The sequence below is a fragment of the Phlebotomus papatasi genome, chromosome 3, assembly GCF_024763615.1.
Source record: "Phlebotomus papatasi isolate M1 chromosome 3, Ppap_2.1, whole genome shotgun sequence".
Lineage (NCBI taxonomy): Eukaryota > Metazoa > Arthropoda > Insecta > Diptera > Psychodidae > Phlebotomus > Phlebotomus papatasi.
The window spans coordinates 26604137-26630771 of NC_077224.1; the positions used below are offsets into that span (position 1 = coordinate 26604137).

Below are 26635 nucleotides of genomic sequence, written 5' to 3' on the forward strand. Positions count from 1 at the left end.
GGACAAAGGTATAATAGTGCATAGCACGTTAATACAAAAACAAAAGAGAGAGATTTGAAAATGTTCAGAAATAATAATAAAAAAGTAAAGTTAATTTTTAATGCTGTATTATTTTTAAAATTCAAAAATATTTTCCACGCAACAGTGTTAAACAGTAAATCAGGAGCGATAGTATTATCTTGTGAATAAATTATTTAGACGAACAGTTAATTATTCCTCAATTAATGGGAAATTCGTTGAGAAAATTGATGAGAAAGTTTTAATACCATTTTAAATTATTCACAGAATTAGAGACAACTCAAAATGATGTTGAGAGATCAATTAAAACTTAATTAAAATTTATATGGCTAATATCACTAAAAGAATTATTCATTTAGCAGCTTTAACAGTATTCTTACAAATAGAACGATCAAAAATGTATTAATAAATTATTATCAGATTGTTATACACTTCACTTTCGTCACAATTAACACCATTTTTGTCACTTAAATAATTTAGGCTAATTTTATAAATTTGAAAAACAAACAACTTTTCTATACTAATATTAAATTGACTTTTTACTTATTTGGGCATTTATTGTCCAGAAGAAATTGAGATTATGTTTAGCTAAACATTTAAAAATTTTCTTAATTTGATCATTAGATCTAACTGGGAATAATATTAGATTAGATAAGATTATAAAAGGGTGTGATAACTCAAAAATATATTTGGTATCGCTGCACTCTGGCCTCTCAGTTTACCAGCCCCATTGACGGTAGAATGTGTTGCCCCAAAAAGCAATATTTTCTTAATATAGTCTTGTAGAATTCCCTAAGTAAGGCATTATAAAACCAAAAATCTTTTTATTTGCTTATAACGTTCTTAGTTCCATCACTGAGATTTCTATAAGTAAAGTGGCGCACTCTTAAGAATCTTAAAAGCTTCTATAGGAATTCCAATAGATAATTCTCACTTTAAATCTTTTGAAAGTGCACTAAAACCTTGTTTAATACTTGGTTCTATAAGGCAGTTGTTTTGCTTCTTGGGACACCAGCCAGTTCTCCGGACAAATTTCATCAAACAGGCCGGTTTTAACCCTGATAACTCATTCTGAGACATACACAGAAAAATTTTGACTCTAAATTTAAGAATATATAAGATCCTGGAAACTTAAATTGGACGTGAATCCCCGAGGCGTTTAAGTAGAAGCACTGGAGCAAAAGAAATGGGCTAGAATCCCTAGCTCTTTCAAGTTAAAAGATCAGGAACTTAAGTTCAGCATTAAAAAATGTCTACAGATTTGCAAATTGTAACTAAAACTAAATGATCATTTATGTCCCATTGAATGCTCATCCTATTCATATGTTTGTTAAGGCAGTGTCCGGTTTTTCAAGGTCAAAGATTAAAAAAGACTCTAGAGCGCATTTATCAGGCGAATGAGGTCATCTTTGGGCTCTTTGGAAAAGTCTTTGTTTGAACCGGTTTTCATTACCGGTAACTAATAGTTATTCGAAAATTAGCTTTACTGCTAATTTATACTAACTTTTATTCGAAATTCAATTATATAAGTCCTAAGTTTTTTTGGGTTATGTTTTGAGTGATTTATAGATTTGTTCAAATCGGTTGTGAACCGGAACCGATGAGTTATGAAATTATGAACCGATTTATCCGAAAATCAATTTTATTACTATTAAAATTATTTTGTTGGGATCTTTCAAGTAATTTACAAATCAGTTTAAATCGCGAAAGTACCTTTGAGGGATAGCATCTAAGTCACGAGTTCGAGCACTTCGCAAAGCCAAGGATGCTTTGCCACCCCTTTAAACAGGATTTTCGCTTCTTTCACAATCACCTTTCATTAGAAGGTCAGGGTGTCTTCTGAATGGTGGCAATCCTGCTTCCATGTTTCCGCTGAGCGTAACATCAGAGTGGCCAAGTACGTCTCCGTCTTTATAAAAAGCGGAAGCTTTGGCAGGCTTAGCAGGATCTCAAGAGCTGCTGTTTGTGCCCTTGTGATAGTCCCATTTACTGAAATCTTTGAAACTGCTTTAGTGATCCCGTCGAGTTTTTAAATTCGACTTTCGGCCATCAAGTCACACTTGTATAAGAAATTAACTTTAATTTAACTGCCATTGAATTGTTTGTTTTTTTTTTTTTTTGCAACCTGGGCGCCACTAAAGATTGTATGGGAAACTGGATATTTTGAAAAGTTGATAATTTTGTGTAAAGTTTGTTTTTAGTAAAATCGTGAGAATTATTAGAACCTCTCAATACTCACATAGTTGTCTAGAATTGAGCCTGATATAATAGGGTAAAGTGATATAATTTGGAATTAGTGTTACAAGTTGGGCAATTCGCCGGTACAAGTAGGACATGGCTTTTTTCTTGATAAATACAGTACAAAATTTGTTTTTAAGTACAAGGAACCAAATTATAAAACTAAAGCATTAAAAATATACAAATAAAAATGAAGTACTAAATTTATCAAGACAAAAAGTCCTGTCCAAATTGTGCCATTGTCCAACTTGTACCACTTTACCCTAGGAACAATAAATTTCATTAAGTTAAAAAATATTTGATATTAAAAATGACTGTCTTTGTGATCTTTGGAGAAAGTTTGGTTAAAAAAAATCATTGTGGTAAATTTCACATAAAATATGATGGAAGAGAGTAAGAATTATAATATGTATATTGGGGCTTTTCATCACGTTTCCTTGAAGCGTATAACCCATTTTCATGGGAAGAAAGTTGATGGTTTGACGGAATAAGATGAGTTTTCCTGTTGAGCAAACATGTCAATTATTCTCACACTGAAGTTATTATGGGGAGGATGTTAAAACTTTGAGTGGGCGATAGATAGGTAAAAGGTTATTTACGGCTCCTGTTTCTTGTTATACACATTTCCGCTCACAATTAACGACACATAACCCGATAATGCGCTGGGATGCTGTGTAAGTGACTATAACCCCTAGCGACTGTCTGATGGATTCTGGGTACTGTTTGTGGTACAGAGTTTAAAATTTCTCACCATTTCCTGCCACAGGGTCTCAACATACTATCCAAACACGGTGAATGTGTAAGACATTAAAGTGGGGATGACGATGTCATTATTGGGGGTATTAAATTCTTTTCTTTTCACTCCACATAAACATTTTTCCGTGCTTCTTGGGTGTTGGAAAGAATTATTTCACTGTGAAGTAAAGAGATGTATATATTTTTGGCCAGAAGGATTGTGAATGGAATTTATGGTTTGTTGTAAATCACTCGGTTAAGTCCCTTTTCTCTCTTGAGGATAATTGGAATTGTTGATTATTGGAGTTACATGTTACAAAGCTTTATGAGAAAATATAAATAAAAATCCATTAATATTGTTTTATATTTCAACATAAAAGTTCTTTTTTGTGCAACATTTTATTTATTTGGATAATAAGAAAATAATTCAATTATTGAAAATGATAATAAACTGTTTTAAATTAGCTGTGGTTAGTAAAAATAATAAAATTAATTGGTTTTGGATACTATTGGTAATATGAAAAAATATTTTTAAGCAAAATCATGAAAATATTCTGGAAAATATCAATTTAAATGTATTTTTAATTAAAATATTATATATGGGAAAATTGCTGTTATTTATTTGATAATTTTATGAATATTTAATTATTTTTATTTGTTTTATTTTTACTGAAACTACAATTCATTTCCCGAACTCCACACTCATGTTGTCGTGCAATTTTAAACATTTTTCATGGAGTAAACAGGTCGGCTATTCATAATTGACACGCTCAGAGCAGAAGTGGTCTCCTTTTTATGCATTTCCCTATTAAGACAGTCCACTTCTTCTCTGAGCGTCTCAATTCGCTTTGGTTGCCGATCATGTAGACTGATCGGCGCCGATCAGTGCGATTCATTGGCAATGACTTTTTCGACCTTAGAGACAATCTAAAGGGAACTTATATACGATTTTTGAAAAAAAATAGATTTTACCCTGTTTGTAAGGTCGTGATCTAATCTAAGATACCAAACGGTTATAGATTAGCGACTTCAGGTTTTCAGATGACTGAATGTTTTTTGTAAAATGTATTTTTTAAAATCTGTGAAAAATTCAGAAAATGAAGAGCATTGTGTAGAATCTAAAAATAATAATTCAAAGTTCCGAAATCAGTCAATTGTCCATTTTTTTAGTGGGCACAGACTCAAACCGAAATCCGATCATGTTCAAGACAAACGGTTAGAGACAGCAATTTGGTGTTTTGGTGAGACACCCCACCAATCCCCCCCCCCAAAAGTCATTTTGAAGGCAATGATTTAAGAATCAGTTACTTATAACACTTTTGCACCAAGGGGTAACTCATTTCTAGTTTTTCTGACAAGGGTTTCTGGTTTCTCGGGTTTCGCGATGCAGACATTGGGTTTCTCGGGTTTCGCGATGCAAAAGAGTGGGTTTCTCGGGTCTCGCGATGCAAAGAGTGGGGTTTCTCGGGTTTCGCGATGCAATTCTTGAATTTCTCGGGTTTCGCGATGTAAAGAGTGGGTTTCTCGGGTTTCGCGATGCAATTCTTGAGTTTCTCGGGTTTCGCTATGCAATTTTTGAGTTTCTCGGGTTTCGCGATGCAATTCTTGGGTTTCTCGGGTTTCACGATGCAAAGAGTGGGTTTCGCGATGCAAAGAGTGGGGTTTCTCGGGTTTCGCGATGTAATTCTTGAATTTCTCGGGTTTCGCGATGCAAAGAGTGGGTTTCTCGGGTTTCTAGATGCAATTATTGGGTTTCTCGAAGCGTTTCTCGGACAATTGACGAGGGTTTCTCAATATGAGTTACACCTTGTTTTGCACAGTAATTGAGAAATTAAATGGCATTGGTTTGTTTGAATCTGGAATGAACAGGTACGAACTCTGAAGTTAGTCAGTTGTCAGTTAGTTGATATTCCTTACAATTTCCGGTTTTGTGGTTTAAGGTGAAATCCGACCTCATCTGATCAGGTCCAAATTTTGGATTTACACATTTTGACACTCCATGCACAAAAATCAATTTTCGTGGCCGTCCCGTCCCATTCATTGTAAAACCAGTTCTGGGGAGAGAACGGAGAGAGATTTCAACAAGCGGTTTCCGGTAAAGGTTAAATGTCTATTAGTGGATAGAAATTGATTATGTCAGATCCACTTCCCGAACTTGGCCAGAGGCTATCCCTAATGTTTATTAACTGACTTTAATGAACCCTTCTGTTAAAAAAAGACTATTTAAAACGCAAAATGTCCAGTGATCAGCCCAGATAAGCTTATGGTAGTTACCACTACTTTTTTCTTAGAAATGGTTTTCTTGTGCATTTTGCAGGCAGTTAAGTTTGTTTCTGAAGCCAGAAGGAAATGTAGTTGTCAATATATATTTTACAATATTTTTCGTATTTTTTAAAATTTATTTTCACCATTTCACATGAAATGACTTACACTATATTATATTTTTACTAACACTTTTATCGTGAATTGATAGGCGGTGACAGTATTTGTTAGACACAAAAATGTGTGTAAAAAATCAACTTTCACATTTCGTTTTTATCCCAACTTTAGTTGTCTATCACAATGATTTCCTACATGTGCCACTTTCAGACGAAAAAGCCTTCAATGTTCATCTTTCTGGTGCCTATTTTTCCAATAGTCACAATCCATTTTCACCCATTTTTCTTCACGAGGCCATCACACACGTCGTTTTGTTGTATTTCACTTCTTTTTTTTCTTGGTTCACTATACATGAACCATCGAAATGTCTTAAAAATGGGTTGTATGAGCTTGGTACAATAGAAAGGATCTGCACGAGGAACTTCTCTCAGTATAGTTGAGTGTTCCTTTTTTTCTGCTGCTCTTGTTCGCCGGGAAATTGTGGAAAGTTGGAAATGAATTTTCTCTTTTCCTTATATGTACTCCATCTCAAAAAGGGATGCTTTTCTCTTGCCTCTTCCTATATATATACATAGTTATGGAGTGAAAAAAAATAACAGCATTCTTAAGGAATCAAGAAGTGAAATTCAGTCTTGGGGTAACTTTTTTTTTCTTCTTGCTTGTCTCATAGTACGATAGATTTTTATTGACATCTCTAAATTATATTAAGTTCACTTTGTGAGGGAGAATTTTGCATTTTAAGCTCTTTTCTGTATATGTGAAAGAGTTGCGGTATGAATGAAAATCTTTGAAGAACACTTCTTAAAATGAAGATCTTTTATAAAACATTTTGGTTCTTGAAGGATGTCTTTAAAGGGGAAATAAGAAAGGAATAGGGTGGTTGAGCCATATAATGCTACTTTCAGAATGCGCTTCCTTTTAACTTTTACACTGTTTATTTCAGAGGTATGCAAGAACCGTTTGAAACCGAATAAACGTGCGTCGTTTTGACCATTGACGTACAAGTTTTATTTGACATTTGACCGGTTTCAAACGGTTTTTGCACACTTCTGGTTTAATTGAATAAGATACGATTTTGGTTGGAGATACTTTGATTACAATCTTTGAAAGATAATATGATTTTTTTTTAATTCGTCTGGGGACTTTTACGTACTGTGTCATTCAGATTTAAAGGATACTTGTTTCCATTTTTACTAACCCTAATTCCAACTGCAACTCACAGTATGTACTATAAGTTTTATTTCTGTTTATATTATTTTTAAACGACTTCAAAATCAAAATTGCAATTTAGAGGTGATACTGTCCCGCCCTTTTCTACCTAACTGTCATGAGAACTGGTGAGTTTTCGGAAGCAAAACCAGAGGAAATCGCGCCTCAGGTACGCTTTTTGACTAAAGTCTTTGACATAGTTAGCCATAATCTTCTGTTGGAGACGTTGGAGAATCTTGGAAATCGAGGATCTATTTATGGGCTTTTGATTTCTTTCTTAAAGGGGAGACTTCAATGCCTCATGATTGGGTTAGATGTTGTCGGTGAGTCTCAAGCGCTCATGTTTGTAGTTCCTAAAACTGGGCCCTGTTCTGTTCAATGTTTACGTGAATGATTTCTTTTGGATGGGTTTAGAGGGAAGGAGGGGCATCGCTTATGCTGATGACATGGTGATCACTTACTCAGAGTCTTCTGAGAATTCGATTTGGGACGCTATAGGGTAAGATGGGGTAATTCGGAATCATGCCTATTTTCTAAATCATGAGATTTTCTCACTGTTTCAGAAGGCCAAATTTTAAAAGAAAACCACGAAGAAGTAAAAGGTTTTACATTGGAAGTACGTCTTCGTATTTTTTTTCCTTTTTGGCATCTAAAACTGTAAAGAAATCTCAAAGTTCCAAATTAGACATGATTCCAAATTACCCCATCTTACCATAGATGATGATTTGAGCGAATGGTTTAAAGTGATAATAATATTCAGATTTTGTATGGCTAATGTTCGGGTGGACCTGCAATTTTGTGAAGACGGGCTTGGAATGATTGGGGTGTTATCCTTATGGGCGCTGGGTCTTGTTGAGTGTGGGGTGCAGTTCCGGTTTTGACGGTTTACCTTACTTTGCTGCTGTATCATGGGGTACTCTCCCAAACTTCCAGGGTTCTTAGAATGATTCAGTTTAATTTTAATTTATTTTTATGATTCTCTTCCTGTAATTTTTGAAGTTCCAATTTGCTTTAACATTAACCTTAATTTTGAATTTTTATAGGGGGTGTAACACCTCCAAGAGGGCGCAAACAGTCATTAGCTATGCGTTCACCCTTTAAACTTCATTCCGTATCCGAACCAATGCTCATACAGCCAGTGAAAAAGCATTGACACCGTTTGTCTTCGGAGACTGGTCACCAACGCTAAGACAGCGTCGGACGCATGGCACAGGGAGGGGGTTATACGAAGTTTATTAAATTATTATCATGTCCCTTGATGGTTCGTTTATGAAATAAAATCGCTCTAGCGTCTGTTTTGATACCCCTAAGTGTGCCTCGGCTAAAATATAAAGTGAAATTGACCTTCTAATTTATTTATAAACGTTAGGAATTTGTGCAAATGAGATACTGTAGAGAATATGAGATGGTAGAAAAAATAAGTTAATCATCATCTTCGAAATTCATTTAACTACAGGATTTCATGATAACGTTCTGACTGTATAAAAACTTTCAGATTTTCAAAAGAGATTATATGCACCAAGATTTATGCAAAGATAACAAGGAGAAATGCACAATAAGGCGCCTTCTATACGGGGGGATTTCGAAATGCACTCCACTGCGCTATGCAGCGATGAGTCTCGGGAAATCTCCCCTAGTGGTTCATGCCTGAGATAAATTTTCTCTACCCTCTGTTATAAATTCTCCAAGTGTGTTCTAGCTAAAAAAGATAGTCTGGAAGACTATCTATTTTATTTCGAAACATTTCAAACGTCAATCACACAATGTTTTACAATCAAAGAATTTGTTAAAGATAGGTAAAGTTAGTATTTATGCTTGGTGACGAACACTTTATAAGGAAGAGGAGATGAGGAGGCACCCATCCTCTATATCAAAACCATCTATCAAATATATAATACCGCAGGATTTTATGCTAATATTGTTGCTAAATTAAGATAATATCCTAAGTTTTTATTTTCCTATAAATCAACTTTAACAATTCGACCATTAATAAAGATTAAACGATACATTCAGAAGAGTGATCGATACCGTGTTCCTATTTCACCAGCTTTTCAACTCTTGATAACTTTGAAAATAGTTCGCGAGAAAAATATCTTTTGAAAAATAAAAAAAAATGATTTAAAATTGATTGAAAGGTCAAAATATTCGAACATAAACAAATGGAGCTTTCGAAGAGAGAGATTTTAAGCGCCAAAAGATAGGCAAAAATGCACCGGTCTAAAGCTCAGTGGGTGATTTTTTGTGTCAAAATGGCGGTTTCGAAACAAAATCCCCCTGTTTAGATGCTCCCGGGGGAATTTTATTTCGAAAGGGACATTTAGAAGAAATTAAGAAACTAATTCATAAATATCCTTTGATGTTATCAAGTATAAAATTTTAGAAATGTTGTGATTCTTGAAAGAAAAAAAGGAATATTGAAATAAAATTACAGATTTATTCAAGATGGTGGAAAATGGTATAGCGATATTAACTTGTGCCACAACCTTAATTTCAGTTGGAAATCTTTTGGCGTCGCTGATTTTCATATTATTTTATATCGCGATATTTTGCATGGGGATATGGCAAAAACCTTCACGACATATTGTTAAGTGCTCTTGGGGGTGGGAAAATGCTAAAGAGAACAAGAAGTAAAAATGGAAGGGTGGATGGATGTACTTTTTTCACTGAGGCACAAGAAATTGCCTCTGGGATTTTTTTTTGAGACATCACCACAGATTTTTTTTCATCCACCATATATTTTACTGAAGAAAATAATTTTCTCAACCCCATACACCTTTTTTTGCCATGTTTTTGCCTCTTGTGCACCCTCAAGCAACCTCTTGTAGTTTGTGTTCTAAGCCACTGCTGCTGAATATATTTTGCACCATACATCCTTTTATGAAAATGGTGAAAAATCTCTTATGTGTGGCAAAGTTTCAACTTTTATACTCCATAGTGGCAAATTTGTCACGTGGAATGAAAAGGTGGTGTCTCTTTTCCATAATTTTCTAGAATAAGTTCTACCTACAATTTGTGAACCAGCTTGTACTATCAGATTGGATGATGCTGCAATGACTTTCTGGGGATATTATGTACAACGATTTTGACCTAAATTTTTGCATTTTCAATTTAAAATTTATCAAGGAAAAGTAGTCTCTCTGTAGAGATATTTGCATTTTTTATTGGTGACTTTAAAAGATGAGATGTGTTAGGGTTAGATCAATATGTAACCTGAATGCTTCTATATGATATCAGGTTTACCTTTGAAGAAACAGATATATCGGTTAGCTCAAAGAAAATTCATCTCTTTGTGAAACGTGGTGTAAGCAAATATTCTAGAAATTGTTTCCATTGACCATCAGATGATGGTATCAATCAATACAGATCGAATATCAGTTTGCTCTCAAATGTGATGCATTGGGAGGTGGAATAGATCGAATGATAAAGTCATGTAGTGAAGGTTGACTGTGGGCGAAGTGAAATTTATTAAATAAACCAACAAGATATTGATTAAATCAAATTTAGGTAAGATTCTGATTGTAACTCAGTAAATTAAACTTCATCTGTATTTCTGTGTACTTTATTGGTCTTGAATGTGCTTATGATTCTCAAAAGTCAAAGTGAATTTTGTGGAAATGATTTTTACGTAATTGGAGTCTGTTTGTGTTAGTAAGAGCATTTGGCTCTTTTCGTTTTTTGATAAGTTCTGAACTCAATGACATAATTTTAAGTAGTTGTTGAATATTCAACTACTTTAAAAAATACATATAAAAATGAGACAGACAGACATCATTGCCTTGAGAGCGAAAATGAAACGGCATGACTAAACTTCAACTCTAAGTACTTAACTAATGCCTTCGTGAATGTCCTTAATTAAGTACTTTGTGTTAAGGACATGAAAAGTATTTTCATTAAATACTTAATTAAGGACTTTTGACTAAGCACTTTTTAAGTACCTAATTGCCCTAACCAAAAGTTTTATACTTGTTTCCTTGTCATAATTAACACATTGAAACTGTTATTAGACCGGATGCACGATTGAAATAGCGTAAACTGGTGCTGGACTGGTTATTAAAATTTAACGGAAAAAATTTCAGATATGTCTGAAACACGAAAATCGATGAGTTTAAATGGATTATTGAAAATCTGGTAAAATTAGATCTTTATGACTCCGGCATACCTTTTAGATCAGGAAAATTTCATGAAATCGAAATTCGAAACGCTTTCTTTCTCACATGTTTTGAATATGTCTATCTCACTCTTTCGAATACCAAATTCGATTGAGCAAAATTAAATTTGGAGTGATGTTTAAGAGAAGAAGAAGAAGAGTGCGAGAGAATGAAATAGACATATTCAAAACATGTGAGAAAGAAAGGGATCTGAATTTTGACTTTATGAAATTTTCCTGATTTAAAAGGTGTGCCGCAGGTATTAGAACATGAATTTATGGGGCTAAAGGGAAGAAATATTAGCATTCGATACTTTTTTGAGGCACTTAAGGGCCCACATAGACTCAATCTGATCCTCGGGAACATTTAGCCTATAAAATTTGGCAGTAAATATGTAACCCAAACTGTCATACACTAATGGCTCCGGATCATTGAGTAGAGGAACTTTGAATAAATTTCCTTTACCTAAGCCTCTTCTGCCAAATTTCACTGGCTAGATATTCTCGAGGAACAGCCTGAGTCTCTTTGGGCCCTTACACTTCGTAATTGTGAACTGAAATATACCTGAGAAAAGAAATATTGGAATATGGGAATCCCTTGGATATCTTACACAAATATTCAAATTGGACAGGATTCCCTTTATTAAAAAAAAAAAATTATAAACTTATAAGGTGACAAAGCCTTTAATGAATGCTTTGCGATATGCTAGAACTCGTGACGTAGAAGCTATAACTCAAAAGTACTTTCGCATTATTTACCGTTAACCGCTTCTCAACCGATTTAAACCGATTCATGAATCACTCAAAAGATCCCCCAAAATAGTTTAGAAGAAAAGAATCGAATTGATTTTTTTGTAGCCAAAATGACTTATGGGTTCATAATCGATTCATTACCGGTTTACAACTGATTTGACAGATTTATAAATTATTCAAAACATTTCCCAAAATATTCATTTTAGGAGTTATTTATTTCGAGTAAAAGTCTGTTATCGGTTACGCACCGATTCAATACCAGTTCATAACCGATTGGAATTGATTCAGGATTGTCAGGAATTCTATCAAAACCTTTCTAACAAGTTCAAACAACAAGTTCTAACAAGTTCGGATAAGAAATACGCTCTCTGGACCTTTTTAAGCCTTTGGCTTTGAAACATCGTTATTGGGAATGATTCATCGGTATTTTCGTTATAAGGACGAAGTGTCCGTCCAGTCCATAAAGGAAAAATCATACGACTTATTTCCGAACAATTCCAAAAAACACACAGTTTTCGAGGAGAAAGGGAAAGGTAAGGGAAAATGAGGGCATGTGAACGATCCTTGGGTCGACATATGAAGGGGGCTGCGACTCCGAAAGTTCGAAATCTGTCTCTAATCGTTTGGGCTCTAAGCGTGGTAACAGCCGGACACATAGACGGACAGACGGATAAACAGTATAACGTTCAAAAACTCGAAACTTGAGGCTTTCTAAATTCTACCAAAGTACAACCCCTTCGGAGGAGTCGAAAAATGTATGTAACTCAAAATCGAGAGGCTCTCTCTGTGAATATCAGAGCAGAAATAAGTCTTATTATTTGTACAAAACCTCTTTTCTTCCAAAGTAATCTAATTTGTAATTTAAAATATTATTTAATAAATTAATTTATTAATTTATTTTATATCTCTGTTTTTTTTAGGTAAGTGGATGATGTCGAGCTTGAAAACTGTTTTGGGGACCTATGAAAAGGTTTGTTCTAGACGATGTAGAGGGGTAAATGGAACAATTTGACTTATTTTGCCTTCATTTGGTGAGCTATTATTACTGTTATTACTATATCGTATTTGAAATCTTGCAAATCTCTTTTACTCAATTTAATCCTCAATCAAATCCTCAATTTAGAGTCGAGACGAATCAAGTCAATTAAAAATCTATTAGGTATCTTTTTAAAATCATAGATCAATATATTTTGTGTTAGAGTGTTTCTAGGAAGCTCTTGCAGAATCTTACTTCAAGTAAATTAAGAATTTATAGTTCAATAACGCTTTCCTTGAATTCTATAAACGACAATATGGAGAAGAAAATGAATTATATTTATTTGAGATCAAAGGTTAAGCGCCTTGGTTTGTCATTGTACATTCCACTAAGCATATTCTTTGATTTCAAACCACTTTATGACAGTACATACACACAGCGACTTACTCCATGGCGCATGAGTGTTTCTCACATGAAGTATAGGGGTAAATGTAAATTTTACCCCACAGTACATAGTTCGTAAAAAAGTACCGTGCAACATCTCTCAGGGCAATTTACTCTGATCCTTGAAAATATTTTGTTTGTAAAATTGGGCAGTAGAGTATTACACTGAGAAAAAAAGAGGCTGCGATTAACTGTTTTTCCTCATAACTTTAACACTTTTTAGGTGTAAAAATAAATCAACGTTTTTTAATGATAATTTTACACCTCTGAGGGTAAATTTAACATGAGAAAGGGTAACTTTAACCCATAATACACCTAAAAAGGGTACTATTTACACTGATTTCAGATCTGCAGGGTAAAATTAATTTTTCCGAAATGTTATTTCGACTTTTTCGGATTTCTCTCATTGTATGGAAAATTTATGCAAAGAATCTTTAATCGATGATCGTAAGCCATCGGTGTATGGTCATTTGCGAAAAAGCTTTACAGCAAAATTTTACAGGCTATAAATATTCTGGATGATCAACCTGAGTCTATTTGGGCCCTTAGGTACGGTATGCGTAAAAACAGGTCCGCAACATAATGTTTAGTAAATATTTTAAGATGAATTTCTTTATTTATTTGCTCAAAATCGATGATAAAGTTTATGATGTATCCTGTGAAGCCTATCAATCATTATTTGAGGTTTTTTTTTTAGCTGTATTTGCATTTTTTTTTGCTTCTGCCGACTCATGGTATATTCTCATGTTATATGCAGAAAAAAAACTAGCATTGTGATCCCTTGTGATCCTTCGAAAGGAGTATTGTTATACAATTTATATTTCCACCTGGTATAGGAACTATTTTGCCACTATTTCATTCACCATGAGTAGGATTGGATGGTGTAACTGTAACACACAAAAAAAATCCTTCATAATGGTTTCGGTCGGATGTTGGGAATTTTCTATGGGATATCATGAAAAATTCAACTCAACCATTATTCTGTACATAGTATTATAATGTTTTTGAATCTGTAGAAATGTGTCTCTTTTTTTCTGTGTCCTCTGTGAATGAGTTACAATTGTTGGGATGAAATAGATGGAGGAGGGAGGGTTGGAGGTGGAGAAAGATATGGTTGAGGAAAAAGATGGGAAATTGCTCAATGGGAGTGTGTGTAGATATACAATATAATGCCCCAATTTTCCGCGTGGATAAATGGTGAAATGCTGAAGCTGTGGAAAAGCTGATCTCACTCAATGATTATTCAACAGTGCGGCAACATATGCTCCTCTAGAGAGATCCACCTCCCTCATTGTATTTTTTTTTCTTTCCCTTACAATTGTTTCCGAGGCATTGTCGAAAATGAGAGCTTTATTTATTTTGTTGATATCCTTGTTTGATTATGTCGTATGTAGGATTAAGTTTTGGGTCAGAAACTAAAGGGAAAAGAAAAGGAAAATTACACGATATAGAGACCATATCTTTTTTTTTCATTTTGACTTCCTTAATAGTATCTGGTCCATTGATGCGTATACATACTTCATGTTATTGAGAGTCCAGAAGAGCTTCAACTAATTACATATCCCAATTCCGTAATTTCATTGTGACTGAAGTGTATATGGTAAATGTGAAAGGATGAGAAATATAATGAAATCAGTCATTCGTATGTGACAATTTCATCGAATTCTCTCTCAATTGTTATTCTAGACATTTATTCGCGCATATATTTCGTGCCTTTCTTTTTTCCCTCCCAAAATTCAGCACACCTCGTTGTATTTGCCATTGTAGTACGTTTTCGTAGAAAAGCATTTTGGGTTTTGGATTTCGAAGCTCCGATGAGGTGTATTCCTCCTATTTATTTATTTTCTACCACTTCCCCAATACCTCCTGATCACGCGAAACTAAACTCTATACAATTGAGATACTATGCCTTTGGTTAGGGTTTCTATCAGACGTATATACGTTGGGGGTACAACAGGGATGATGCTATGGAGTGAGATATGAAATTTTGCGACCTGCATACGTTATGAGGGTGATGTGTGATGAGTTTGTTGAAAATCGAATAGTCGTCACTATGTCTAAATTACAAATATATATTTAGAAATCACCATCCTCCCCCACATATAGATCCCTCAGTCCTTGTACAACTTGACGAATTGAACAGGCGGATGAGTGACTTATTGGACATTCGATAGACGAGGGTGGATTTCGATCAATTTATCACATGCCTTGTCTCAGCAAATTATTTGATATTTTAGACAAATATTTGACCAACTTCTCATTCCTAAACTTTGAAAGCTGCTTTAGTTTTTCTCAAGGACTTACAATTAGATGGGTTGCCAAAGTTTAAGGAGGAACTGTAAATAATTAAGTTAATTATAGGAAACTTTATTTGTAAACTTTTTTTTCTATCTTAAAACCCTCAAAACGCTATTCTTTTATTGGCCTATCTCTACAATAAGAACAATCTGTGTTAGAGGAAACTGGGGCACCACCAAACACGGGGTACCACCAAACACTGCGATTTTTTAATCGAATATTTGACTTCAGAGGATAAGACTTATAGAAATTTATAGGCACTATAGTGATGCTTGTCCACTGAAGGAATTGTCGAGATAGTCCAACTAGTTTAGAAATAAAAATTAGTGTTTGGTGGTACCCCGTGTTTGGTGCCCCAGTTTCCCCTATTCCTCGATTATTCAATATTGTAGTAGGACTGTTGAGCCTAGAGGAGTTGGAAGGAAAAAGCCCGTCCTGAGGAGGACTCATGTAAGGCAACGGTACCATTCACTATTCAGATGGTCTCGTAACTTTGAGGGGTGTTATAACGGCGGCTAACCTCAAATTACGATATCGTTATAGTTCCGCTAGATGGGATTGTGAGTACTCGAAGAGTTATTCCGAAGGGCCTAATCGAATTGGTTCTTCATTCGGTCTTGACAAGTGAAAGCGAGGAGGACGACAAATTCGTAGCTGTCTTTTAATGGGCAATGGGGTTTAATTACATGAGGCTAACGATGAAGGGTGCTTCAGCATGTTCTGGTGTGGGCCTGTAGCATTCGTCTTACAATATCTTTAGGGGAAGGTTTTAAGACTTTGCACAAACTCTGGAACACTTCACATTTTTACCGCATATACCTTTAATAAGTCTGACCTATTTTTTTAGGATATGTATTGCTATAGATGGGTCAGATTCATTAAAGGACTAGAGGTAAAATATGAAGTGGTCGAAACTACAGTGTGTTCGAAACCTGAAAGCCTAGCTCTAAGTCTCAATGCTCCACTTTAATTTTTTACTTAAATGTCGCTACGTCGTTGACTCCTGTCCTGAGTCATCGCCCGTTATTGTAGCGCACTTAGTTTTTTTTAAGGAACCTTTTCGGTTCCTAATTTTATGACTTTCTCTCATCAAGCATCCGGCACATGTAACCAAGAAAACTTAATTTTCGTGCCTGGATAAAACTCACTTCGTTGTAGTATCTTTAAGAGGACAGAAAATCCGATGAAACATCCGTTTTTCCAAAACCGGTAACTCTTGCATTAGTACGCGGTTACTGCTACATCCACGACTATGTGAGATAATGGACTTTACAGCACAGTGGTTTTGTACTTTGATCTTCGATGGCCAAGAGGTCTTCCTTGAACAGAAAATAGAACAAGTGATTAGAGTACAAAGTAGTACCGTCTTTCCGTTCTATGCTTAGCATTTGACTCTATTCTAACTTCATTATCTGTAATAAACATCGAATCGGCTGGGTATTTGAAGTCAGGCCATCCCGTTACCTCAAATCTGAATCCACCCTGAACATCTCGGATCGGTCAATTACCGTTTCTTACTTGATGATTGAGTTGAAGTCTATAGTTTTTATCAAGCTGCTTAGCTTAAGTAGATTGTCAACCATCCGAATGACGTCCGACAAACTCCCCTGTAGGTTTTATCATAGGCCTGATTGTAGTTGATGAAAAACTATTAAAAAGTACAATGAAGGATTTCAATCTGAGAAATCTACATCGGAACTTATTTTCAATCATATACTTAAGTGGTAAAATAATACGTCCTTTTGAGGGACAAGGTCTTCGCTTTTAAGGTAAGGTGCCCTCAAGTCGACCAGTAGAGTTATTTATTCAATTTATTTATATTTGCACTTTGGCATATGATCTAACATTAATAGGTCAATTATTCCATAAATAAATACGAATCAGTGTCAATTTTATAGAAATTCACCATTAAAACATTCAAATATTGACCACCGGTCGAGTAGAGGAACCGGTTGACTCGAGGGCGCTTTACCTTATAAGTTAATTATTTTTTTGGTATATGTTTTCGGATTATCAATGCATATCGTCTCATGTATACTAGTGACCTTAAACCCTTCTTCAAAGAATTTATAGCTTGAAATCAATTAGAGGAAAGCGCGCCCCTTCAGCAATTTTTGAAGTGACTTTTATCGCTTTAGATCGATGAGTATTAGGCCAAAGAGAAAGAACGAAGAAAATATAAAGCATGATCGAGTACTATTATTTTCCTATTACTTACAACTTAAGAACTTTTCTCGTTGAAACAATTAGTGTACAAGTAATTTTTGAGAGATAACATCAAAGTTTGAGTATTCTGTGAAGCTGGGATACTTTATTACGAATTCTGTGCCTTTAAGTCAACATAATTTGTTGGACTGCTACATCTTTGGTCTCATGATCAATGGTACAACAATATAAAACCGTGTTATCTTTTAATTTCAAAAGAAAAGCTAACATTTTATAGAATTTCATAATGTTGAGTAAGTCATTCTATGGCTGAAATTTACAATACGATATCGATTGGACATGATAGACTGGTATTACATGGTGTGGTGTGGAAAGAGGGGTTTTCCAGAATTCTCATGGTGAAAATTAATATAAAAGGGGCACATGGGGCACATGAATATTAATTTGCATAGTGACGGATGAGAGAGGCATCGCATTAGATCAATATCCGATTTGGTGGGAGTTGTGTGGAATATCGCGGAAGTGGTTTGACAGTTTGATTAGATAATCCTTCAGTAAAACATTGAATAGATGTCGAATATATGACTATATTCACAGAAACTTTCAAAATGCAAATTAATTCGATCATCTGAGTGAATTTAGTGAATAGAATAAAAACTATATTCACCATTTGACAAATATATAAACAATAGACGAAGGTTTTTTTTTCTTATTTTATGGAAAAACATTTGAAAATTCTAAAATGAAATTGATGATAACACATTTATTCTTGTTGAAAAGTTCTCACGGAATTCATTTTGCATAGTGCTTCAAAATGTACGGGAGGAGGTTGGGATGAGATTATGGTGGGATATTCGCTATGGAACCACCATACAAAAGTATTATCTTATTCAAATCATTCAACTCTTTTCACTACTTCTTCTTTTATACACTCCTCCATCGTCTGCAACATCATTTATTGCCGTGAATTTTGCCCCTAGTTTGCAACTTGGGGTAGCTCTTACAGAAGTTGACTATCATTCTAGGATGAAGATGGAAACGTGAGGAATATTGAGATGAAAAATGAGGAAGTTTGCCAAAAAAAAATTTTTTCTCAACTACAATTCAACATTTTCCATCTTTCACCACCTCCTCAAACTCCCATCACTTTGGGAGTCATCTGCAGTGCATGTAAAAATGCAAATATTCTTCTTCGTTTTTGCTATTTCAATGATTTGCATCGTGAATTGAAAGATAAAGGAATAAACAGTTTGTCTAGGGTATGATGCAGTTTGTTATTTTATATGCGAAAAAAATCCTAGTAGAATTTTACATCTTGAAAGGAAATTTCAAATTTTGACAGTTACACGCTAAGTAGGGAAAAGCTTTGAGTTTTCGCACACACTATAGCTTCGGACACTTGATATTTTTTCGAATATTCCTGAGAATGAGTCTGACCTATTTTTTCAGGAAATGTCGGACTTAAGACTGGCTCTTAAAATATATTTTCATATAAGCCAGATTCATTAAAGCAATATGGGAAAAATATCAAATGTTCGAAACCATAGTGTGTACAAAGCCTGAAAATTACCCCCTAAGTTTTAAGCCTTTTGTTTTTAAAATTCTTCTAAAAAGCCTATTCAACAAGTAATTTTTGAAATTTTACATTTTGCTTGTTGATGTGCAATAAGGGGCGTGGCCTATTTTTAAAAATAAGCTTTTGGGATTCGCTTGGGTGACACTATATCTCTTTAAGGAACCAGTAGGGGAATTCTGTAATTTTCGTGGCATTATCACGCGTGAGTTCGAAACCTGACGATTCCAATCGAGCTTTTTTTGTCATATCATATGAGTTCGAAAATGCAATTCATTAATGTGTTTTAATGAAATCCCTTTACTTGATGATTTTATGAAAATACAGTACATCTTAGTTGATTTGTTCAATAAAATTCATTGTCATTTGAATTGCCAGAAATCTCAAATATGTGACTTCTGACAATGCCACGTGAGCTGAAACGGCAATGTTACGGCTACAGAATCGAATTTTTGAAAAAGCTCTCTTAAGATTCGAACCCAATTTGTCATATGGCATTGCCAGAGCGTTACAGAATTCCCCTTCAGGTTGACAAAAACAAAGGCTTCATTTAATTTTAATCGACTGGTATTCGACTTTTGGTATTAGTTTTTAACTTTTACCAAAAATCTCAAATTTAAATAATGTTATTAGTTGTTTTTTTTAGTTTTTATGAGATTTATCTTTTTTTCGATTTGCTCCTGTTTTTAATTGCGGTGCTTTGCTCGAGAAATGCTCAGAGTGTAATCCGGTAAAATCAGATTTAAAATTTTTAATTAAATAACAGTCACGAAATGCACATTCTGCAGTTTTGCTCTATCTTGTATTTTTGCATTAAATCCGAAACAAACTGTGAATTTTTAAGTGAAGATGCTGAGATGAAGTGAAAAAAAGCACCATTTTCTTTCAACATGATTCATCTTGGAAAATGCATAGATATTTTTGCTGCAACTGAAAAAGATGAAAATCGTGTGATGAAAAAGAAAAATATAATGTACATAACACATACCAAACACACCAAGAAAATTAGAAGAAACTATTCCCTCGATTGCACACAAATACTCCAGAGAATTCATCTAAATTCAACTCTGCTGTAGAATATTTTGCTCGACATTGGACGTGTTTCGACTGACAATATTGTATTCCATGTCTTTTTTTTTCTCTTTTTCTGCCCAAGCTCCCGTTCTGGAGTAGACGAGGGAAAAAAAATAGAGCCCTAAGACCCATTCCTGGAGACACACCATTGCATATATTTTCTTCGCTATGTTATTCAACATTTTTCCACCCACCTTCTGTCCAAGATAATTCTTTTTCTCACCCCCATGGGGTCCACCCTCAATGCTACCCATCTTGAGCCTCTATATGGCGGTGAGTAACCATAAATAATGCAAAAAAAAGGAGGGTGAAAGTTAAAAAAAAAACGAAGATAGACAAGAAAGTTCATTCTGTGCGCGTTTTTACCCATAAAATTGAAATCTCCACAATCTCTATATAACTTTATTCGTTCGTTTATTTTTTGGAAGAATTTCATTCTACGAAACTACAGAAATTTTTCAACACGGACAAACGCATAATTTATTAGATGGTTCAACCGTGCTTCAGTAGGTAAGATAAACGGCAGTATCTTTGACTATACCATTGTGAGACAGAGATGAACCAAACAGACATTCAATTTACACCGCATTTATGCAATAATTTATTGCACAATTGCACTACATTATGTAGTATTTATGAGCATACCTGAGTGACTAATAGCACTGGGGTATTCCACATTGATATGCACAATTTAAATGCAAATTCTCAAGGGACCCTTCAGTCGTAACGCCAACTGACAAAATTCCGAAAAGTAATCCATAGTCCAAATATAATACCTCAGCCGAAAAAGAGAGACAACCTCAAGATTCAGATTTATACTGCAGATAGTTTTCATTGACCAATATGAACAGATAGGGTAAGTGTGCCAAATTCCGGCCAGCTTGCAATTTCGGCCATATTTTTTGTTCCTCTAATTTCCGTGAATTTTTAGTTTTTGCATTATCTTGAGATTGTACAATGCAAAAAAATTACAAAAAATGTCGCTTCGACGAGCAAGATGATCTGAAAAAAACATTGAGAGAATTCTGGAAGGGCAAGGAACTATGAGAATGAAGGTGGCCGGAATAGGCCACCAATGCTATGTCTACATTTTTATTCATTTTAAAATGTATTAAGAATGATTTTAGAAAAAATAAAGATGATAAACTATCTGCAAGGTTCCAAGCAACACTCAATATACAAAAATATTCAATTTTTATTAAAAAAAATATTACATTTCAAACTTGAAACTTTGTCGCTTGCATGCAACTATGCCGAAATTTGGCACACAGGAGTAGGATTTTTTTTTAAAGGGAAATGTTCCTTCAATCCTTCAGTACAAATCCTTCTCTGGTATTAATAACCGATGATGTAGAGGAGACTGGAACAAAAAGTCACAAAACGGATATTTAATTTTTTTATCCTTAACTTCTAATTAGCGCAGTTTTATAGGAAATTTAACATCCAACCATTTTCTAAAAAGTGATTTTGCTACCATTCTCAAGATTGCTGGGGCAAATAGTACTAGGCATGGGGTATTATCACATTTTGCTTCACTTTATTATGGGCTCCCGTAAATTAAAAAAAAAAAACCTAAATGACATATTTTCATACGAAATTTATTCCTCTATATCTTTGTAAAACACCGTTTTCTCTATCTGAACTAGAAAAGCGCTTTTCAAGCTATCTTAGAAAAAAAGAGACTCCAAAACGTTAGACCAATTCAAACAACAAGTGGCGACACATTGCATTGACGTTTCTTTTCGCCGTGAGACATTAGAAATTTCTTCTGTTTTTCTTACTTTTGCTCCATAGCTTTTGTTACATTTTACCGCAAGTGGTCGTTTTTAATAAAAGGATTTCTAGAGAAAAGAATCTTTGTAAAATTGTAAAATAGATAGCAGTTTCGTATTCAAAGAATCAAAATCATTAATCACCAGTGCATCAATTTTGAAAAATAACTAGATAATAATTGATATTTTCTGCAAGGAAAATATTTCAAAAATAGGGCTAAAATTTCGATATTTTTTACTTTCCTAAATTCGGTCTTTGAATTCTAAGAAACTTACGACATTGAAGAAAGTCTAGGGTAACGTGTGTTATTTCGGGACACTTTTGTAACACTTTCGAGTTCCAAACATCTTAATGACTTCTCAAATTATTTTTTTCTTTGTTAATACAAATATTTATGTTCCTTATTCTATCCAGAATAAGATTCTTACCGAAAATTGTTGAAAAATCCATATTTTTTTATTCAAAATAGCTAAAAATGTAAAGAAGTAAGAATGGTATATGTCGGGACAATTGGGTATTTTGGGACAGACAAAAATCGCTATTATGCAAATAAATTTCACTGAGCCTGATTATTTATCTTTAAGTAGAAGGTTTAAACTTCAATCTTTCATAAAAAATTTGTTTAAATTTCACTTGTAAAGTTTTATGTTTATTTGATACGTCAAGAGCTTAATATTACAAATAAAACTTAAAAATAATAAGGAAACAAATATTTATAGGATTTTTGATGTGTCCAAAAATACTCGTATTATGTCCCGAAAAGCACTTTGTCCAGAAATACCGCGCTTTACCCTATAGAGGCTATCCATAAAAAAAGTTTTAAGTCTCTATCTTATTTATTTATTTTGAAAGATATTGAATTTTGAAAATTCCGATTTGTGACTTTTTGCCCCAGTCTCCCCTATCGTTTTCGAAAAATAGCAATTTTCGTAAAATAGTTCTACCCATTTTTTTTAAGAACCTTTTCCTTATGATATCTCAGAAACTTGACGTAATGATCTATAAATTTCTTCGGGAGGTTAACAAGACAACAATAACTCCGAAAATACCGATAGTTTCCCATCACACGAAAAAAGTTGTCATTTTATTGATGTAATGTTCGATGGCTTTAAAAGGTAATTATTAGTTTGTATATGGGAGCTACCATGGTGTAGTCAGAGCAAAAATCTAAAAATATATCATTAAAACATACGGCATACGTTGAATTTAAGTCAAATTTCTTTAAGACCGGTAAAACCGTTTTCGAGAAATGAAAGACATAGCTTGTAAATATTCAGAAGGATATCGTTAATTTTTCAAGAACTCAAAGTTTTTTTCAGCTTGGTTTTCGGTAAATTTCAAATCATTTACTAACATCTAAAACATGGGCCATTTCATCACTGGCGATGGGTGGACCTGCTTCCGTACAATTTTGCCCATTGTCCTTTGTGAATCATTTGAAGTTTTTTGGTTGAAAAATTCATCTTTAATAACATTTTGAAGAGCATCAATTTTTTTGAAAAATCCTATTAATATTTTCTGATAAAAGGATTTAATTTTGAAGTATCAAATTTCTTAAAGCCTTATGGATAATATGCAACAAATTTTTCAATTATTTATCTTAATTGGAAATTTTAAACTTTGTTTTATATCTTCCACTTTAAAGCTGGTTTTACTGTAGACTTTAGGGTGAGCGTCATTTTAAGTCAAAAGAAAAATGAAATGCTTAAGTATATATGATTTTGACATAATGCGATAGCTCCAATGATTGGCTCCTCTATGTGTAGTGTTCTTGCAATAAAAAGCTTGATAAATAAATATCTTTTTATTTACTTATTGATTTTATATTTTGAGTGGATTATATTGCTAGAACCAGACTTAAATTAGGAGGCTATAAAGTTATCGATTTATAAGATTTTCAACCTTTATCCTTTTTGGAAAATGTGGAATACTAAAAAAAAATTTCGGCCTTGTTTTCTATCTCACGTTCGAATTTAAATTTATGTATGGACCAGGAAAATGCCGCAGCAACTGCATGATAATATCCAATAAAGTGTAGATTGTATATGCCTCTGGCATCTATATGATGTTATATGCCTTAAATTAAGACAAACGAATATAATCGGATTTACTTGAAGCACAATTGGCAGGGGATCTAAAGGGAATAATATTACAGGTATTCTATAATAATTTTACCAGAATTTGCTCATAGGAAGATTTCTTTTAATACTTATTTCCTCCTTTAAAATAGTTCAGTAAATTTTCCTGCTTTCCCTGAATTGGGACATCAAATTCCCCGAAGGGATAATAGAAAATTTTGTGAAAATTCATGGCTTTAGGAATGGGTGAATGGCTAAAATTTGTGCAACATGTGCAAATTATATGAATTTGGCGATGGTATAATACGATGTATAGAACTTTGGGAAAATTGGGGGAAAGATATTGAAACAAATATTTTCTAATTAAATTCTGTGAGTATGTATTTCTTGCATCAAATTTTTTGTTGTAGTATAATTGGTATGAGGTATCAATTTCTAACATATTCATTGGCTGAAAATTTGTACGTGAGATATAAGATTTAGTATGAAGATACAACTTTAAAATGTTTATCAATTTGGTGAGAAAGCATTTAAATTACATCCTTTGCACAACATTGATGTCCTCCATATACATTTTCCCACAAAGACGAACTGCACTGATACGTGTTCCCATTTGTATAATAGCTGTATTAGAGCTTCAACGAAACCTGTGCTCTCTTTCTCGTCAGGCATCGTAAATTTTGCCACCACATAACCATCCCTTATCACATACCCCATCCACATGATAAAACTCATCCATGTCTAACCCCCATTCCTATATGATGCCCGCATTAAGATAAAAGTCAATTTAATTAATTTACTGAGGTACGTGTGGTTATAGCTGTGATTGGGACCAACATTTTACATATAACGTAACTTTTGCTACCTCTTTTTCCAGCTCTATTTTCTCTGGAATCTCCCCCCCCCCCCCCCCTTCTTTTGAACATCCCTGAAGCTAGCACTTCAAACGTGTATAAATACATTGTCCCATTAACCACCAATTTCCACCATCTAACTGCAAGGAGACAGAATCAGAAAAAAAAGAGGTGAACTTTGTCCAAACTGTCCCAAATATCTCTGCAAAAGAGCACCGGGGGAATGTAAAAATCTAGAGATATGTTTGTTTTACGTTATAGATCTTGTGATTCTTTGTTGAGCATTAGAGAGTAAATTGACAACTAATCTCGTACATCATACCATTAAATATTTATCCGAGACACTTTTTCTTCTGAACAAGCAGACGAAATTGTCGGGTTTATGTCTTTGGTTCGGTACTATTTCGAGTCGATCATATGGTCGAATAAAAAAATTATAAAAAATAGCTATTTCAAACTACCTTCAAAAATACATCTCACTTAAACAGGGGGTTAATAAGTATCGTCAGTGAGTAAACCGTGCGTGGCAGATCGGCAGATCGCGCCGATCTGTCTACAAGATCGTGTTGATCGGCATCCAAAGTAAACCGTGAGTGGCAGACCTGTTTACAACTTGTAAAAGAGCGTGGCGTGGTTGGGGTTACTGGATGAGCTGTCAGAGATGCAGGAAGGCGAAGTCGTTGAAGCCCCTCACAGACATGGAGCTACTTTCTACTCAATTTGAGCAGAAGAGATTTACGAAATGTCGTGGGTGTCTCACCGGCCACCTTTTAAGCTTTCACCTGTTCAGGATGGGATTAGCGCCATCAGCATCTTGTAGAGGCTGTGAGGCTGCCCTATAGATAGCCGAGTACTTCATTAAATGTATGTAGAGAAATTCTAGCATCGTCCAGCGAGGGGCAGGATCTTACGCCCAAGACGTTTCTGAATTATATTCATAAATCTAATTGGTTCCGAATAGAGAAGATGCACGGGAGATACAAAGGGCTCAACAAGCCTGGGTATCACTATCCCGTTTTACCATAATATAATCTAAATCTAATCTAATCTAAACGTCGTTTTAAACCGGTGGCAGCCAAAATCCCGAAAGCCAAAATCCCGAAAACCAAAATTCCGAATTTTCAAAATCCTGACAGGGATGTAATTATATGGAGGAAAATGTTTAGAATAATTTCCTAAAACACAGTAGATTTCCCTTTGCCTCGAGCAAGCGCGGGTACAATCGTGGGAGTAGCTGTGACACTTTTAAGAATTCGGGATTTTGGCTTTCGGGATTTTGGCGTTCAAGATTTTGGCCCATTCAGGATTTTGGCGTTCGGGATTTTGACCGGCACCCGTTTTAAACAATTAATTGTATTGGCTTGATTTAGGATTACCGAAACGGTATAGCTCTTGTCTTTACCATCAAAATTGAAAGGAAAGCTATTTCAGACCGTGGTTCGCCCGGCAATACTCTATGGCTCTGAATGTAGAGCAGGGACCAAAACTAACGATAGAAAGCTTCATGTTGCAGAAATGCGAATGCTGAGGTGGTCGTTGAGAGTCCCCTTAAAAGATAGGGTATGAAATGAACATGAAGAGGGAAGTAGGGCACCTTTGAATTGAGGTACTTTTGAAATAGGGCTTTTTTCTCCATTTTTAAATGGAACTGGACCATACTATGTTACAATTTAGCTCAAAAAATCAATTGTGAAGCTGAATCGTATATCGACAAGGATCAGTTCCATTTAAAAATAGGAGAAAAATGGCAAATTTTAAAGCTGTCCCATTTCAAAGGTGTCCCATTTTCCTTTAAGGGGCAGCATGCGAGTAGAGAAATGTGGCGATAAGCTTGCAGAATCACAGCTTGTATTTTGCTTTTTGATTATGATTTTGGTGTCAGAATTGACAGATTTTTGTCATATTATTTCCAATCTTTAA

General features: G+C 34.5%; 2 protein-coding genes across 10 annotated transcripts in view; both read left to right on the forward strand.

Annotated features, from left to right (window-relative positions):
- The window catches only part of LOC129807383 (neurobeachin), a 401071-nt gene that overhangs the window by 144688 nt on the left and 229748 nt on the right, over positions 1-26635 (forward strand). The gene's annotated exons all lie outside the window — the stretch shown is intronic.
- Positions 15431-26635, forward strand: part of LOC129807385 (annexin B11) — a 372667-nt gene continuing 361462 nt past the window's right edge. The window contains exon 1 of one of the 2 annotated variants that reach the window (XM_055856617.1): positions 15431-15436. The gene's annotated coding sequence lies outside the window, so the exon portion shown is untranslated. The remainder of the gene's footprint in view (positions 15437-26635) is intronic. The other variant, XM_055856615.1, reaches the window with a different exon arrangement.